This window comes from Cavia porcellus, unplaced genomic scaffold (assembly GCF_034190915.1).
Source record: "Cavia porcellus strain 051 isolate PalLab524CR breed Dunkin Hartley unplaced genomic scaffold, mCavPor4.1 scaffold_3, whole genome shotgun sequence".
Lineage (NCBI taxonomy): Eukaryota > Metazoa > Chordata > Mammalia > Rodentia > Caviidae > Cavia > Cavia porcellus.
Window position 1 is genome coordinate 10,173,522 of NW_026947486.1, and position 20,010 is coordinate 10,193,531.

A 20,010-nucleotide genomic window follows, 5' to 3' on the forward strand; every position below is an offset into this window, starting at 1 on the left:
GCTGGGAAGCAGAGCGGAAGGAAATGACTAGCATCTCATTACTCCCTTCCTGGACATACTGCACTCTACCATTTAAAGGCCTGCTACCTCTCAGTAACAGCCACAGACTGAGGACAAAACATCTAATACATGGGCCTTTAGGGAACATTCCGGAGCCCAACTATAGCACCCTTCAACCCAATTCTCACTGTTTGAGGAGTCTTCCTAGTAATCCTGTGCCCCATCATTCTTACAAAAAAGATTCCCTCTGTACAGAGGATCAGCAGTTTCAGACAAGAAAGGAGTGCCTTCCTCCTGGCAGCTAAGTGACTTGGCGCCCCTTCTGCCTGCCTATCTCTAAAATGCTTCCAATAAAACATTCCACCAGCTAATATCTCAATGGCACCTCATAGATATGGAGTACCAGCATGTTGAACGTATGAGGTCATTTCATCATTTGGTTGCCTGATCAGCATGTCTGTCATAGAGCCCATCGCTTCAATTTTACCTTTCAGCACAGATGAAAACAAGTGGGCTATTATTTTCCAGGCAAGCACTTGTCAAATACGAGTTCCTCACAGAGATGGAGCTTGCTACAGAGTGAAAGGCAAGCGTGGGAGGAGAGCCCCATATTTCTCATCTGTCTACAGTGGAGTGACAATCTCACACCACACACCTTACAACTAAGTTGGTCTGAGGAACTTTGGCCTTTACAGAGACACGGCAGTGGGCTTATACACCACTCACCACCCCTCAATCCAGCCCATATTCTTTGCTGAGTGGGGTGATCCCAGTTCCTCTCATTTTCCTTAGAGCTGACATTTGACAGCAAAATATTCAATGTCTGTAGGCCTTGGGCACTGGCACTGATTCACAGGTCACCCTGTACTCATTTCTTCTGCTAATAGCCCACCAAGGAGCAGGTGGGGACTCCCCCTCCCCCAGTGTGTTACATGGATACTTGGGTGGAGAGAATAGCCAAGGGTCTGTCCAGTCTCCATGAAAGCAGAAGCCTCTCCTTCAGTATCCTGATACAGTAAAGGACACTCATGTGGCTTAATCTTGTGGGAGGACCTTGAGTGCAGGGCAGAGTATCATGCATGAGGAGGCGAGTTTGGAGATGTCCTGTCCCCAATTCTATAGTGCCTGCTGCCCAGCTAGGTCTTATCCAGAGTTTCTGCCTTCCCAAGCATTTTCCATTCTCCCAATATCATCTCATAACATTCTCCTTTGCCCAAGAGATCCAAGAGTCAGTTTATGTCACTTGCACTGCCCCCAATTCCAAATAGATATGGGCTATTTCTGAAAGGGGCACCATATTATCATTAATATCCAGCATCACTGAAGAGGAGAATTAATTAGCGCCAACCCTCTTACTTTACCTATCAGTGGGGCGGTCCACAGAGGATTTATTCTGAGCCACTAATGAATTTTGCAACTGTCACAAAACAATGCAAATAAGTAAGATCCACATCTGCTGAACACCATCATGAGGTCAAACTGTGGGTAAATAAATGCTTGCTTCAAGGAGAGGGTAAATCCTAAGGTGAGGAGTGACAGGGCTTTGTTTGCATAAACCCAGCAAAGTATTATGGGTAGGATATTAATTAAATCATGCTCCTGGGCCTCACAAAGCCCCAGCTCAACAGCTTCAGCTTGTTGACAAACTGAACGCAGGGCCCCCAGAGAGAACACTAACATTTTGATGAACAGGATTTGTTGGGGTGATGTTTCCTAACTAGCATTTTAATCTAATTTTTGACGCTTTATCTGATCAATCTGGAAAAAAATGTTCTGATAAAAGAGGGGCAAACATCAAATGTCCAAGAGATGAAACTTCAGTCTAATCTTGGTCCACTGGACTGGCTTGCCAGAAAGAATCTTGTGCTAGCCCCAGCCCGCCCTAGGCCTTCCTTCCATCTGGCTTCTCACTCCCCCTCCTCCATGCACACATGCCTGGGAGAACATCCCTGAATAATGTCGAAGCTGCCTCGGGTTTCAATGAAGTTTTAATGAGTCTGAGAGTCTGCCTAAGACCCTGAAATCTTTTCCTTTTGTTCTTCTTTCCTTTTTGAAGAAATTAACCTGATAGCAGGTACTGTCTTCATGGAAAGGGCTATTATTTTCAGGTTGAAATGAAAGACCCCTTCTCAGCTGGAGTAGAAAGTTTATCATTAAAGGACCCGAGGTGGCCACCAGATGTACCCACTCTCCGAGAGACACTGACCGGCTACGTGAAAACTCCTCGTAATTGACTAATGACCCTGGTCCACCCAACACCACCATTCCCATCTCCGTTTGCACTACATGGCCTCTTTCAGCTCAAAATTTCATGCTTCGCTGCAGGATTAGAAAGCTTCTTTTATCTGAGAATATACAGACAAATATGAACTAATTAATGCTCCCACTAGCCCCCTGGGAGTGTTCTATTGTCCTATGGCCCACCAGCTTCCCAGGCATTCTCTGACATAGCCCTGCTTCCCTGCTTGGGCCCCCAACCCCCACTCGCAACAACTCTCAACCCAGCTTCCTCTAAAATACTTTTAGAATATGTCCACCCTGTGCTATCTCTGCTACTCCAAATTGGTTGACTTGACTAGGAAACCAGCCTCCCACTTTTTCTCTTGCCCCTCCCATCTATTACCTGATTCTCTACCCCACAAGCAGAGGGAGATTTCTAAAACATAAGTCTGGAGAGATCATTTCTTGCTTGAAGGCCTAAAGGGAATGTCTTACTGCAAGTCTCTCCTTCATTCCCCATCCTCCTCCAACACTGGTTTTCTTTTGACTTCTCAAACACCAAGATCTCTCCTGCCTCAAGGCCTTTGCACATCTTGTTCCCTCTTCCAGCACTAGGACTAAGAAATGCCCAGTTGTGTCTGATCTCCTAAGGACTGTTCTGAAACTCATAGGCAGCAATATTGTGGCTACAGCTAACTGACACAGCATCGATTCTTTCTTCCAACAAGAATGAAAGGACTTCATTTTGGAGCTCCCTGTTCTACCCCACATCCCCAGGAATCTGATTAGATGACCTCACCTTCAGCTCCAGACCCAGCCAATCAAAACTTGCCAGAGGTCTGGATCAGACTCAGTATGTGACTCAAGCTATGTTAATAAATCATATAACCCAGAAAATTTCCTTAGAAGCAATGAGAAAGAAAAACATTTTTCTAACAGAGTTTCCAAGCTCCCACATGAGAAAACAAGTTGCGTCGAGCAAGAAAGAACTGGGGTAAACCCCAGAAGGAAACCAAATTGAAAGGAAAGACAGAATTCTGGTGACATTGATCGAATGCCTGGATCTAGCTATTCCTGATGTTCTAAGCCTGAGGTAGAAACATCACTTTTTCTTTTTTTAATTTGGTTTTCTAGTCATTCATGACATCAAAACTTCTAGCTTGTGTAAGTTTCTATTTGTGTCTATTGTTGTCCCTAACATTAGACCCTTGTCTTCAACCATGTATACCCTGACCAGGTCCTTGTCTCAATTTTGTCCCTATCTCTCTTGTCCTTCTGAATCTGTGGGCTTATCTTTGGGATAATTCCCATCACTTCTCTCTTCTTAGAAACCAAATAGGAGGCAGCAATTCCCTTCCGAAAACAAGAGTGGAATTTCAAGATTCCGACCGCTTCACATTTCTCCTGTGAGTAACTTTAAACACCAAGGCAAGGAGATGGCTGGCAGAACAAATGGCTTGGTCTGAATAAAGCAAGAACCAATGAGACATATGCTCTGTTCCACTGCTTTGAAAACCTGGTGCTTACAGGACCTGGAGAATGAACTCAAATTCCAAGAAATACCACTGCATCAAATGTGCAATGCGTGGACCTACCAAATGTTTGATCTGTTTATATCAAATGTGGTTGTCCTTAGGCAAACTTATTGCAAAGTTTCTAATAAGCACTGTTTTCCAACATGTCCCAGGGTTTGTTAATTATGCAATGATAACCTATTTTGATAAATCTAAAGGTGTGATAAGAAAGAAATGGTCCCCCATTTTAAATAAAATAATGAATGAATGAATAAATAAAATTCACATGTAAGGTAGTAAATAAATAAAACATTCAAGTAATTGTTTCATCCAGAGAATTTAGGCAGAAGCTCAGTATTTATTGAGATGGAACTGCCATTACTTCAATATTTCTGGAATTTCTATTTTGAAACACAGGCTTCTTAAATTGTGCAAATTCTAGTATGATGATTTACTAAGCCAGGATATTAGTTTAAGATTGTTTAAAAGTTTTCCTTTTCATTGCCTCCCTTTCTTAGTGTTCGAGGACTTGATGCTTGATGTTAGTCACCAAGTAATTCATGTTTTTAGATGGCACTTAAGTCCCAAGAGATTGATCTGTACCTCCCAGACAGAATCTGAGGTCAGCTCATTCTGACCTTTTTCTGCTAGATATCACCTCCACTCTTAAATCTTAATGATGTAAAATTATTTTGTTTTTGGTCATCAGTTTCTAAAGGCACAATCTGACCCAAGATAAAATCTGTTCCTCCCAAACCGGTAAGTAGTCATACAAGAGGTATGTGGGAACTTAGCTTCTTTGCCTCTCTGTACTATTTTCTCAAATGGCTTTCAGGAGATGTAAATGTATAGCTAAAATGTAGTTACTGAGCTGCTAAAAAGTGTGTGGGAGTTGGATTTTTAAAACGCTGTGTAGAAATAGCTGATTCCAGGACTGAGTCTAGGAAAGGAGAGAATGAGCCTGGAACTTCTTGTTCAACCACAAAGATATACTCAAAGAATGGTTGGACATGTCAGAAAGACATGGTGGCCAGTCAGATGGGACTTTTCCTTGACATACCCAGGATAATTTAAATATCAAATAATCTAAAAACCTATGAGTTTATAATGTAAACAAAGAAAAATAAAAATGAAAAGAAAGTTCTTCCCTATATAGATTACCAGCCAATTATGTAAAGGAAATGATAGACTTAGAAAGTCACCATTTTGCAACCATCAGAAGAATGATTGATAAACGTGAGAATCCTCAGTAGATGTTAAAAACTATTGGGTGAAATTTTGCTGGGGAATCAGATAGTCACACTTTCAAAGTACTTGCTTATGATTATTAATTGATTGTTAAAGTAAAAATGATGATATTACAGTGGAGAAATCTGGCAGATACTTAAGTAGCAGTAGAAATTAATGCCAATATTAGGGCAAAGTAGCATCCTTCCTCCCTGTGGGATGCACTAAGAACCCAAAACTACTTCTAGGGTGCTTCTGCCAAATGGCCATAAGCTGCACCCGATCGTGAGGAAATTTTCTTCAAACCTATAGTGAAGGACACTTGTGCTCCTGGATTAAATCCTGGATCAGGAACAAGAACAATAAAATACTACAAAGAACATTATGAGAAAAATGACAAATTTTGCAAATGAGCTATAGATTAAATAAGATTATGTCAAAGGTAGAGTTTCTGAATTCGATCATTACACTGTGACTTTAGAAGAAAATACTCTCATTTTTAAGAAATATATATTAAAGCATTTAGGATAAAGGGTCTTGATATCTTACTCTTATCAGAATAACAAAAGAGCAGTACATGTACATTTATGTGTTCATGTATGTGTGTGCATATTATATATGTTGAACAATTCCAGAAGTGTGGTAAAATGTTGACTAGTTATGAATCTAAGTGAAAATATCTGGAAAATTTATTCTACTATTCTTAACAATTTTCTCTTAGTTTGACTCTTTTTTTCTGAAAATGAAAGCATACACACACACATGTGCACACACACAGACCCTTAATCCCTGGCCCCCATAAGACATATCCAGGACACCACCCCTTTAAGGCAGGCAGTGATCTGATAAAGACCTGTATCTGCCCTGGCGCATATAGATACCACTTGCCACAAACTTTAGAGAATTTGCAGCTATTTAAATATAAGTTTAAATAAATTAAAACTGAATGTAATTTGAAATTCACTTCAGTCTTGATAGCCACATTTCAAGTGCTCAATAGCCACATAGGATCAGTGGCCATTGTACAGGACAGCACAGACATGGAACAACTCCATCATCATGGAAAGTTCTGTTGACACGACCTGCCCTTGCTATTTAGAGAATAGCCTTGCACAAGTTTCTCCACCTTTCTGACCTGACTCTTCCTTAGCTGTATGATAAAGATCACCACTGCCCCGTGATGATTTTGTGTAAGACAAAGTCTAGGGATCCGTGTGTGTGTGTGTGTGTGTGTGTGTGTGTGTGTGTGTGTGTGTGTTTGCTGAAGACACATCAATGCTCTGAAATCAGTTCACAGACTTCCTCAAAGAGAGCTGATTTCTCAATGCTTACCCACATATAAGGGATCCAGCTTGTCACGACCAACGCCATCTTGGTCATAACCACCACCTTGCCCATGAGGTGATCCTGGCATGCATCCCAAGCCCTACAGAACAAATAACATCTTTAATATAGCAAGGCATGTGCCAAGACACTGATGACCAGATGGTTTCTTAACTGATGTTGGACATTTTAATAGTTCTGGGGGAAGATCAGATGTGGGCCCACCTCTGTCTAGCTTAGCACATATACCCCATTTTACTGCCTCAGGGTGCAGGGGTCTACATGTCTTATTGTTTCCCAAAGCATCTTTTTGCACACAAATTTCTAACAACTGGCACTTTTCAGTCCTCATTCTATGTGCTACTTTCTTCGGTCTCACTGCATCGTTGGTGGACAGTTCACATACTCTGGGACCAAGTTTTTCCAAAACATGGGAGAACCATTCCAGCTTACCTTCCACCAGAACTTTCCCCCATCATTGTTGTGACTGTGTTAGTCTCACCTATCTTGCTCCAGACAGATTCCCAAGTTCTTCTTGGCTGTGTTTGGCATTTGGCTTGGGTGTTCTGTAAGCAACACCCAAGCCCAGTTTTCAGTTTCCTGCTGCTACTATTACATCTTTCTGAGTCCCATGTGCACCTCAATCCAGTATTATTGGCCTTCTTTGGCTCCAAGGAAATCCAGCTATCCTTCATTCCAACCATGAGTGACTGAGCCTAGCCTTGGTTGTCAGTGCTACAGGTACCTTGAAGTGTGGGCACAGCATCCGTTTAGCTCTTGAATCAGTAGCAGCCACCTTCTCTGATAAGATTCCCAGATACTCTCCGACTCTCAGTTGTCCTCTGTACTTCCCGGTTAGTGCCTCTTAGACTTATAGCCCATACACCCTTCTTACAGTGTGTTTACACTCGTTCTTCAGGAATCAGGGCCTGTGTTCCCTTTTCTTCAATCTTAAAGGGCTATGGTGGTATGACAGAAGTGATTCTGTATGCCTTCTGAGGTCATAAAAAGGCAACATAGCTTCCACCTGGTCCTGCTGAGGTGCTCCCTTTTGAATCGTAGCCACCATGGATAAGGGAGCCCAGCTCACATTGGAAGACTTCATGTAGGGTGGCCACACTCATTGAACCTCAGCGAACTGCTAGACATGAGTGAACAAGCCTTCAGATGAATGTAGCCCCCAGCCTTGGAGCTGCCCCAACTGATGCTTTTTTTTATCAGTACCAGGAATTGAACTCACAACCATGTGCTTGCAAGGTAGGCACTATGCCACTGAGCTAAATCCTCAGCCCCTCCCCCCACTGATGCTTTGTAGAACAGAGAAAAGATGTCCCCACCGAGCCCTACCCAGATGGCAGATTTGTAAGCAACATTAATGTTATCATTAAGTAGCTGCTACATTTGGAGGTTTTTTGTTATCCAGCAATAGAAGATCATAATGCTGCCTAATGAGACTGCACTGCCATTTTTACTCTGCTACTAGATCAACAGCTATAGCCAGTGCCGAGGGACCCCTATGCTTGCCAATCTCCACACCTGCGTTCCAAATGCAGAACATAGAAGTCTCACTGTCCCTGACATTCCCTTCAACCTCCAGGATCTCAGTCTGGGGTGGCAAGGCAAGAGTCTAACCATGTGCTTTCCCTACCAGGCAGATGTTTCTCTTCCTGTATTCAAGGAGTTCTCCTCTATCAAACTTCTTCCTCCCAAGTATGCACATGCCTTTCCCTTTCGTTAGGACCATGATGGCAGATGGAATGCTAACATATACATAAAATAAGGTCCCAAAATATTTTACCTATGACACAAATAAGCAATTGACTTTATTACAGAATCACAATGTGACAGGCACCATTAGAGGAGGATGACATACCACAAAGGCACTGACTTTTTGTAAGAGGGATTCTAGATGTTCTTGATATACTACCCACAAATGACAGGTGCAGAAGCACAGAGTCACTAAGTGCCTTTAACATATTGCCTGGCTAGGATCTATTTATAATATTGCTCTACATGCAGAGGGAACACTTGTTCACCTTTCATCTCATTTCCATTTGCTTCACTCTCTTCACCTGCAGGATGCCTAGATCTGTGGAGGCTCCCTTAAAAGAAACTTCTGATCATTTAACCATCTCTGGCAACAAGTCCATCCTCACAATGTATGAGTTTTGTTTTTGTGTTTTGGGATTTTTTGGTGGTGTTTGTTTGTTTGTTGTACCAAGGATTGAACTCACAGCCTTGTGCTTGCCAGGTATGCACTTATACCACCGACTTAAATCTTGGCTCAATGAGCTGTTCTTTGACATTTACAAGGATGTGCATGTATCCAACCGAACCCCATTTACACAATCACATTCATGTTCTGTGTCATTATAATTGCTAATAATGCAGTGGTTTCAAATTGACAGAACTCTTGGACACAGGCACAGTAGACTGACCCTTTTGGTGTGTCAGTCCATTCTCTGTTTTCTAAAATTTGTAAGCCTCACACTCAAAGTCTGCTTCCAATACATGTAGCACTCATGTTTTTCCAAGTGTCTCCACTTTCGGGACTATAGCTGACTTGCACAGGGGCAGATATATGATAAAAACTGAGCAACATTTTCTCTTCAAAACATGAAGAGAAGCATCCAAAAACCAAAGTTAGTTGTTCAGTTGCATTAATGGCAAAGTTCTGGATAGGAAGCTTCCTGGTAGAGCAGACAGCTAAGCTTCGATGTCCTGACTATTGCTGGGGAACCAAGAAGTGGCTCTCAAGAGCTATGCAAAGTGCCACATATGCTCCTCTCTCATGATCCATCCTGATAATAGATCTGACCATCGAGGCCATAGATTAACAAATTATCTGTCTGACTCACTTTGGGCTCCCCCAGAGGAAGATCTCAGAGGGATTTGAAAGTGTTTTTTTTTTTTTTTCAGGAAGATCAATAAGGAAATGCTAGTTGGAGTCTTTCAATGAAATAGAACCAATAGGTTTTGTGTGTGTAGAGAGATAGAGATGGAGGTGGAAATGGAAATAGAGATGCACTTGCTTTTAAGGATTGGTTCACGCAATTGTAAGACCTTGTAAAAATGAAATCTTTAAGAGTGGAGATGAATGTAAGAGCTGATATCACGACTTCAAGTTTTAAGGCAGTCTGGAGATTATGCCTTCTGCCTGAGACCTCAGTCTTTTTCTCTTAAGGTGTTCAATTGACTGAAGAGGACCACCCATAGTAGGGAGAGTTGGCTACTTTACTTGAAGTCTGCTAATCTCATCCAAACCCTAACCTTCACAGAAACATCAAGGTGAGAGTTTGATGAAAAGCTGCATACTGTGGACTAACCAAATTGGTATAAAATTTTAAAATCATAGGAAATGAGACAGGGAATGGAAGGAAGCCAATTAAGTGTACAATTAAGCAAGTTATCACTATGTACAACCAGGACATAGTCTCACTAGGGAACTCTGAGAGACAATGTGGAAAATTCATCTTAGACTTGTTCTACCTGAAAGGCAAGAGAGCTGGAGGGAGCAGGGGGGGAGCCTGTTTCCTTTTCTAAAAAAAGAGAACTCTTACCTCACAGAGTGGTAGACACTAGGAATAGTGTATATCTTAGATTGGGCTCCCTAAACAGCTGAAGACTTTTGAGTGTGGGTAGTTTATATGGGGACAGTGAGCTTACGGAGCAGGAAAGAGGAAATAAAAGATATGAAAGGGCCAGAGATGTAACCCAGTGGCACATTGCCTGCCTGGGAAGCACAAGGTCTGAGTTCCATTCATGGTCTTTGATCCAGGTAGAAAGGGCTTGATTCCACAAACCTTTCTAAGAAACAAAGAATGTCTCCTAGACTTGCCTACTCCAAACCCAGGAGTCTTGAGGTTTCGTTTCCCACTACTTTAGTTGAATGTCCCTCCTATAGGGTTGTCTCCCCCATGTTTCCTCTTGTAGACTGGACAGGTTGACACACTTTGATGAAGGCCATGAGTCAGAAGCAAATGGAGAGATGCATGATGCATGCAGCTTGGGGTGAAACTCCCACAGTGGCCCTTACCCCTGCAGTAAAGGTCCTCCAAGGGGATGTGACTCATAGCACCTCAGCCATCTGCTGCAGTGTCTAAAGTGCCTGAAATTTTACTACTATCAAAATGGTCAAAATTTAAAAGGGGCTCATGTACATTGTGGGTGGGCTAGTAAACTGGTGCAGCTTTTTGAAAAAGTAATCTAGCTTGACTTGGTGACATTTTGTTGGCACATACTGTAGGATCTAGCAACCAATCACCTTCCATCCTAGAGGTACAGCCCAGAGGAATTGTCTCATGCATAAGTTCATAAAGGCAGCTTTATAAGCTGCCTCTTCACTACTGAGCTGTTGGTGGTGACAACCGGGCAGAGAGTTGATCAGAACATGGGTGTCTATCCTTTCCTTAAGAGCAAGATAGGAAAAATAGAATGAATATGCTTCATGAAATACACAGCAAAGGCGATAGCTCTTTGTGACACAGCATTGAATGAAAAAAGTGAGAAAATGAATGAGATTTACAACAAGATAGCAGTTATAGAAAGTAAAATACTACTCATGAAAAAACATTGGCCTATTTTACATGGATGTGTGTGTATTTCAGGAAACAGATCAAGGATGACTATATGAGAGTGGGGCCAAGGTGAGAACTTGGGATGCTGAAGGGGAAGTGGTGTGAGGAGGGAATAAAATGAAGCGCTTTACATAGACCAAGGTTCACTATGTGTTATGAACTGAGATGTATAATTAACCACCTCCCTGTACTTGAAAGCCTAAATAGATATTTTTTAAGTAGATAAAGTGCCTGGAACACAGTAGGTGTTCAATAAATCATTGCTAAGAATGTGGATGAAGGGGAAATTGAGCAATTTTCCACAAAGACGCAAGCTAAACATGCCCTCTTAAAATGAGAAAGCAACAAAAGAATGGTTTTCTCCACCCCATGCCTCGTATCTAGGGAGATGACCATTGGGTGAGTGGACTCCATGAATTTGAATGGGAAGAAAATCATACATTTATTCTCACTAACTTCTGACTGTAATTTAGCCTGTCTCTAGTTGTATGAGTAGTATCTGTGAATTTCACACAAAAAGAAATCATAGATATTTTTACATCACATTACAGTTGTTGTAGGTGTAATGAAATATGCTCGCCCCTGCTTGGAAATTATGGTAGTTATTAGACCTGCCACTAGATCATATTTAATGCTTCAATAAAAATGCATTTATCACATATCTGGTTTTTTATATTTTTATAACTGTACTTTAACATCATTGGCTTCCTTTGTGATTCCTTGTATTTTATTCATGTATTTAAACTATTATTCTAAGCAAAGATCTATAAACTTTACCAGATTCCAAAGGGGTCATGCTATAGCAAAAATGAAGATGCCATAGGCTCTCTCAGTATCTCAAGTCAATATATTTTTCTGATTTTAAGCAGAGAAGAGCACAATTAAGACTTTCCTCTGTGTCATCCTCACTGGCCAAGAAATTTAATGGTGACCTCAACACTGTGGTGTCATTCAGCTAGTGCTAGTGCCAGAATAGCTGGTATCCCTCAGTGCTATGGGGACAGAGGAAGCAAAGAAAAAGAGAGAGGGAGGAGGGAGAAGGAAAAAGAAAGAAATGGGAGGATAATTTTACTGGCTTTTTTGCATTGCTGAATTGAACTTTACTTTTAATAAAAGTATTATTAATAGAAATGGTGTGCTCATTATTTTGCATATAGGGGACATTCAAAGGCATGGCCTCTGAATAATTACGTGAGCTGTAGCAGGCTAGCGTGTTCTCTTTTTCTGAAGATGCTCAAGTGATTATCACTGGGTTTTAGAGGGAGCTTTTCCCCAGGCTATGGAGAAGTGTAAACAGGCTCTACTCTCCTCTTCTACTTGCTTCCCTGTCACCAACAGAAACCCTCAGTGAGGCCCAGAGTTCCTTCCCCGAGTCTGGTATGCAGAAACATTCTGACACTGTAACTGCCCTTTTCATCTGCTCATGGGGGCAGAAGCTCTGCTCTCTACACACATGACTTAAGTATAACTTGTTTATATTACGTAGTCAGTTTTCTCATTGCTGGCACAAAATACCTGACACTCTTAACTAAAAGAAAGGAAATTTTATTTTGGGTCACACTTTAGTCCATAGCTAGCTGGCTCCAAGGCATAAAAGTATGGCATAGAAGAAATATCTGCATACCATATGACAGTCAGGAAGTAGACGGAGTCAAGGGAGGACCCGGGAAGGGAAATAAACTCTCTTGGGTCAGGCCCCCAGTGACCCACCTCTTTCAGTCTTATCCCACCTCCTAACAGCAACTCAGCTATAATGCTTCCACAATCCAATCAGCTTTCAAAAGCCTATGATTCGTATGAGGCTTGGGGGAGTGTAGATATAAACCATCATATTCTACTTCTGACCCCCAAAAGATACATGCTAAATATGGACATCTCTTTATGCAAAATGTATTTAGTTCACCTATTATTTAGTATTTAGCTCCATAGTCCTAATAGTTCCAGCATGGCTAAAAAGTCAAAGTACAAATTTTCCTCTGACATTAAAGCAAACTCTTAGCTGTAAGGCCGTGTAAATATCAAAAAGAAATTAAACTCACCCAACATTTAATGGCACCAGGTAAGCATTACCATTCCAAAAAGAGGAAGAGGGGTAAAGAAAAGAATAGGACTAAAGCAAGACCAAAATCCAGCAGGGCAAACATTGAATCATACAGTTCTATGTCCAGAACGAAGGGCAAGTTGCCACAGATGTGAATTCCAAAGGGCTTGTGTGGTCCATTGCCAGTAAGTACAGCTTTGACAGCCTATCTCTTGGGCTGGCTTTACTCACTCTGCAGTTTTCCTCAGATGCTCCACGTTCCTGTCTTTTCTAACTTCCGGGAGCCTGCACTGCACATTTGGCTTCACTTTCAGTTTCCCACACTGCCCTCTCAGGAGCAGATTGCCTGGCTTCCTAGGTCTTATTCTATAATATGAGTGGAAGTTTCCCTGACTCAACAACTCTTACATTCTTCATGCCTACAAAACCAGTACCACATGGATGACACTAAGGTCTGCCACCAGCTCAAGCAGTAGCCAACCTCCTTTGTTAGTGATTGTAGAGGTTACCAACTACCTGGATGACTGAGCGCTAGACAATACAATGCCTGGGGCTCACTTCTCAAAGTAAAGTCTTCCATTTTTGCAATTTTGAGCCTATAAGTGGTGGCATCTTACTGGTTCTTTATATGACCTCAAAGTATTTTTCTTATTGTCCTATTATAAAGTAGTTGGCTCCTTTTTAATGCTAATCTTTTCAGCAGTCAAGCCCTCTTCTGCTCCAATTTTTCTTGCACTTCTTTTCTGGAAAAACTGAAAACTTTTTTTGCGGGGGGATGCTTTTTTTGACACAGAGTCTCATTATGTAGTTCAGGCTGACTTTTAACTCATTTTGTAATGTCAGTTGAACTTGTGGCAATCCTTCTGTCTCAGCATTCAAAGAGCTGGGAATACAGGACTATCTCACCATACATAGCACAAAATTTTTAAATGAGTTTTTTTTGCTTCTGATTTTCACTGTGAACCTGGCTAAAAGCTCCCAACAGTATCCATGCCACAGCCTCAACATTGAACTACCTTGAAATTTCCTTGGCTAGGTTAATTAGTTTGCTACTCTTTATCTCAGGACATGAGAAAATGTAGACAAATTTTCTGCCAAAACATAACTCACATGGCCTGTAGTGCAACTGCTAATTGTGTCCTTGTTTCCACTTAAACCTCTTTAGCCTGATTTTTACCATCTGTCTTTTTAGCATTCAGGTCTTCTGAGCTCTGACCAGAATTTCACATCAGGCTTGGTTTATATATCCTAGGGCTTCTCCAGGGAGCATCTCCAAACTTTTCCAAACTCCTCCTGCGAACCAGTTTCACAGGCTTGTGAACCACCTTTTCAGGTAATAATCACAGCAATGACTCCACCCCTGGTACCAAAATCTATCTATTGTCACTTTTCTCTTTGCTGGCACAAAATTCCCATCACCTGGAACTAAAAGAAAGGTGAGTTTATTTTGGTTCACATTTCAGTCCATAGTCAGCTGGCTTCAAGGCAGAATGGTGTGGCACAGAGCCATGGTGTAAGAATAGCTTCTCACCTTATGGCAGACAGAAAGCAGAAAGAGTCAAGGAATGAGTGGGAAGGGAGATATACCATTTTGGTTCATACTCACAATGACCTGCTTCTTCCAACCCAATCCCACCTCCTAAGAGCATGTCAGTCATAATACCTATAATCCATTCACCTTTCAAAAGGATCATATGAGGTTTTGGGAGACATCTATATATAAACTATAAGAATTATCAATCCAATTGCTGCCCATGGGTGACTAGGTCTCAATTTCCTGGAGATACTCTGAGAAAAAGCATAGAACATGTGCTTGTGTCTCAGAACTACCCCATTTAAAGGGGTGGGGGCTGGGATATTTACATACCAACTCTCGTAGCCACTGGTTGCATCAGGGCTATTCCCAGGAGACCTCAGTGCTTCCAGCTTGCACAAAGTGGCCTTTCAGAGGTTTTTTTTTAAACTTTTGGGCACAGACCTGCAGACACTGGCTGCTGGAGGGAAAAGGAGCCAACTGGGTGGGGAAGCAGGAGAGGAGATGATAGGAACCTGATGGTGCCTGCCACAGACCTGATGCTCATGAGCCATCTGCTGCTCCTCAACCTAACAACCTCTTCACCTCTCTCCATCTCTCCAAGACACCAGTGCTCTCCAAAAGTTGCAAATGGGAAGCTGTGAATCAAATGAGGTGCTTGGGTATATTTTGACTGGCCTTAATGACTTTTAAATATTTTTGTAATTGAACCAGCTTCTCAAAATCACAAGATTTCACATGCAAATATGACTTTTTATTTTCTCTAGAAACATCTATTTGGCAACACTGGACCCCAAACTAGATGATCCTCAATGCCATATGGCTTCAGGGATCTAGACTTTTCTCTTTTCTGCCAAAATAAAACATCTTAATGGAAACCCTTTGCAGCCTATGGTCAAACTCTCTCACTTTCTTTTAGAATGTTTCCCTGGAGGAGGTTGTGTTGTTTTGGAGGAAAGTAGGGGAGATGTTTTATTTTTTGTTTTGTTTGGTAGAAGATACTGTAACTTCATGCATTTTCACGTAATTGGGAAGTGGGAAATTGGGTCTAAAAAATCCAGGTAGCCTCAGCTGTCTTACTACGGTTTTGAGCCAGTATGTTGTAGCATCAGCTGGCAGCCGGCTGCTTGCAGGGAAGGCCCAGCCATCTGTTCCTGGAGATGATAAGACAGCCAGTTTCCTTGCTCCACACCTGCCCCAAACTCAGGCCCAGGGGTATTTATAGCCCAAGATCAGCTCTTATTTATGCCAAATCGGGACCCCAAATTCCTGTACTCTTTCCTGAATTCTCCATGACTTCCTTGCTGGTTTGAGCAAGCACGGGATAAATCCGCTGGCTCCCTCCAGCTCAGACAGTTTCTGAGGTTGCTGGGTTCCAGCCAACCCCTGGATGCCACCGACTGTGCCTATCAACAGAAGTGGGAGTCAAGAGCTCTCAGCCCATTGCTGAGCAGCCTTGGGAGTCGACAGCTGATGACACAGGCTGGCCCCTGATTGCCAATCGAGATAGCACTTTGAAACATCCCAACCCCGCTGCTGCCCTCAAACACAGCTGTGATTAGTCTAGTCGCCCAGACCTCTGAGAAAAACTCCAGCAACTATGAATCATAATGGGAAAGCCAGTCTAAAAAGGCAGAAATTCTAAATCTGAGGCCTTTTGAACAAAATGAAGTTTCATTCATTTTGCATGCATGAAATAAGAACCAATAAAATGATCGAGGAGCAACTCCAACTTAATGAATGGCTAAGAATCATTGATGAGGTCACTTTCTTCTTTTAAGAAAACAAGTGGGTACCGTTGACATGATTTTCAAGTCCTTAGGAACAATTTGAATGCTTGGCTGAGCTGGAAGTTGCCCTTCCAAATGGGATTGAGAACAAATGTAGGGTTGGTATCAGATGGCTGCTGATCTGAATCCAGGCCCTGTCATTCACTAACGGTATGACCTGTGCAGGCCTCAACCTCTCTGTTCTTTGAAATCATCATCTACAAAATAGAGAGAATAATAGGACTGCTTTCATGGTGTTGCTTTAAAGATTGAATGAGTCAACCACGTAGAGCACTCCAGACTATACCTTATTGGAAATCAGATTTCAGTAAATGTATTATTATGAATGATTTTTTCCCAAGGATAATGCCAAGACTAATATCAGTTCTGGTTCTTCATGACAAAAAAAAAAAAAAAAAAAAACCCTAAATTTCTGAAGAGTGGGTTCTGAATTGACAAGTTTTTACCAGTATTTTGCTGTTCTCTGAGCCCTTGTCATAGTGAATCTGATAAGAAATTCAGGGGGTGTGCTCTCAGCAGACAAAAGCCCTCAGTGGGGCTGCTTAACATTGTCTTCTGGCAGGAGGTGGTGAGGAGGCAAGAGGCCTTGCCTCAAAGGAGCAGGACCTCCGTGCCAGACTCCTGGACCCAAGGAATTTGTGTATTCAGCTGGCCTTCGGTGCCTCCCTGCTCCTCTGCAGGTGGAGGTGCAACAGCAGAATCCAGTTTTTTCTCACCTTGTGAAATTATGAGACTCCATTCCCGTTGCGTCTGTGTCATCAGAGCACAAGGGACACGTGGGGTAATTGCTGTTGCTGGGTTACTCCTTGTAAGTTCAAACAGTTTCACATGCTGAATGACAATATATTTGTCGTGACCTGGGTAAATTAAACCAAGGCTTCCTGCCTAGGTAGGCTTTACCGGGACTCAGGCCGGCTGCTTGGGATGAAGGCAATTCCTCAGCAAAGCAGGTGCTCACGCCGTGCAGTGCCTGCTGGCCTGGGGCTCCCTTGCTCTCTGCTTTCATCCGTCCTCTCTCCCTCTTCCTCTTCCCTTCTTCCTCCCCATGTCCTTTTCGCTCCCCTTCTGTCTATCCCTTCCTCATGCTCATCATCTTCCTTCTTTCACTACATCCTTCCTCCTTTTCCCTTTTCTTTATTTCCTCCTTCCTCCCTTCCTACTTTTTCCATCCTTTTATCCTATCCTCTCTCTCCTTATTTCTTCATTTCTCTTTTTCACTCCTTTAATCTTACCCTCCCTTCTTCTCTTCCTCTTTCCTTTATTCTCTTTTTCTTCCTTCCTTGCCTTCTTCCTTCTCTCCATTCCTTCCTCCCCCTCCTTTAATTCCTCTTCCCTTTTTCCCTTTCCTCTCTTCTCCCTACTTCCCTCTCTCTTTGCTCCTTTGATCTTTCAAGTATTCTCTTCTTTTCCTTGTATTTTTTCCCTAATCATAGAACCCCAGCTCCTGGCAGCACTGTATCACTGTCATCAGATGTCACTGCCCATATGTATGCAAGACTGAGTCCTATGTCCAAATAGGAGACAGAAATGTGGTGACAATGGCCAGGCAGTGGAGGGGATTTAACAGGTCTTCTGCATCACAAATCTCCAAGGTGCAAAGGCAAATCCAGGTTCCTTGTTTAAAGGTTACTTTTCCACTTCTGTTACCTCTCTGCTGACCTGGGGCCTCCACCTCCAACTGCCTTGCAGCCTCCCTGCCTGATGAGTATAGATTTGCCCTCTTGCAACAGTGCCACAGAATTAGACAATAAGTAAGTCTGTAATGTGAGGGAGTGTCCTTCGAGCCCTTAATGCCTGTACCGAGTTTCTATCACAATTTCACAAGCTACCATAAGACTTGGTGGCTTAAAACAACCATTATTGTGTCCTGGGTCCGTGAGTTAAAAGGACTCATTTGTTCAGCACTCACTTGGGGTCTCTGGGACCATCATAGCTGGATAGTGACAGAGTTGTCTGGAGGCTCGATGGAGCTGAGTTCCAAGATGGCGCCTGCATGGTGCTGGCCACTGCCCCTGATTGCTAACAATGAGGAGCTCAGCCAAGGCTATCCACTGGAGTACCTACATATGGCCTCCCTGTGTGTCATGGGCCTCTTTCAGCATTAGCAACTGGCTCCAAAGAGTATCTGGGGAAGAATGAGGAGAGATGGAACACTCCAATATCAAGTATTTGAGGAAAAGAGTTTCAAGGGAGAAGCTGCGTAGCCTAGAAGTCACACGGTGTCATTTTCTCTATAATCAGTTTGCCAAAACAGTCACAAGCTCTCCCAACTTCAACTCTCCCAACTCAGTGAGAAGAATGAATCATAAAACTATATTATAAAAATATTTTATGTATAAGTTCATTTTGCTTACATTGAAAGCCCTGATTGTGCTGAAGTCTGAAACACCAGCCTATCTCAGCTATTACGTCAGCACGGGATTGAGGGGAGTGGATTATTTGAGGGGAAGAATGAATACCACATTTCAGTTGACCTGCTAGGGCTCTGATGGCAAGCCAGAAACACACAATATGAATGTAGCCCCAAACAACTTTTCTTTTAAACTGATCCAATATTTTTAAAAGTTGAAATTTTCACATAAAACTGAATTTTCAGCATTTCTCAAAAAATCAGATCTAGTAACCCAGGTTCTATATTTCCTCAGAGAAACACCATCCTGGTGCTGATTGCCTCCTTCAGATAGACTGATTGCACCAGTAATCTTCAGTGGCCAGCCATTTCTATTGCCTTCAGAGGTGACAGTGAATATCAGTAGCCATTTATCTACATGGTTGTACTAAGAGGGTTTGCCCCCATGGTCTGAGTTTTCTTTCAGTCATGAAAACATTTCTTTTGGTACTATATCTTTATCAAAAGTGGGAGGATATAACATTATACTACATATTCAATGAAAATGAGAAAAAGCAATTTTATGAGAATAAAAACTTCCTAGTTTGTTTTAACACATACAAAGGAGGATTTGTGGTGACTGGTCTCTCATACATCCTTTCTATCTCCTTTCTCTTTCCTCCCCTCTCTCTCTTCTTCCTTCTCTTCCTCTCTCCTTCCTTACTTTCACAACTTCCCTTCCTCTCTCCCTATTTTTCTCTTGTTATTTCAGTAGTTAGTAGGAGAACTGATCTGTTCTAGACAATAACATGGAACCAATTTTTTTCAATCTTATGCTATTACTTGAGTTAAATCATTTTTTTCTCTCACAGTTTGCCTTTTACATGACAGCCAACAGAAAAAGATTTGGAACCTAGAAGCACTATCTTTTGGTATAATAGGGACATCAAAAGGCTTTTAGGACCAGCCTAAAGTGATCTCCTAAATCATATGAGTGGTTGATGTCCTCAGGCAGAGGTCCCTTGCCAACCCAACCATGTGTATGTTCCAGGCCAAAAGGGCCAACTACTCTGAAACTACCACTTCAATTGGATCAAAGTTGAATAACAGATCTCAGAGGAGTGTAAAGGGAAAGAAGGAAGGGCTAAGGCTGTTTTTGCAGAAGCCCAAAGAAATTGTCACCTCATTTATCCATGCCCATTCCAGAATCAGGGTAAGTCCTCAGGGCAGCATTGAAAATTATCCCCCAGTCTTACAATACCTTCTCCACAGTCAGTTCCCTGGAGCCAAGCATCTATCCATAGTTCCTCTCCCCAGAGCCTCCTTAGACTTCATACTGACATTATAATGGCAATCAGAAACACCGAAACAACACCCAAGATTTGGAGGCAGATTTATTTATGCAACAGCCACTGATTGGGATCATTCCTAGAATATCAAGCCCTGATCTCTAAG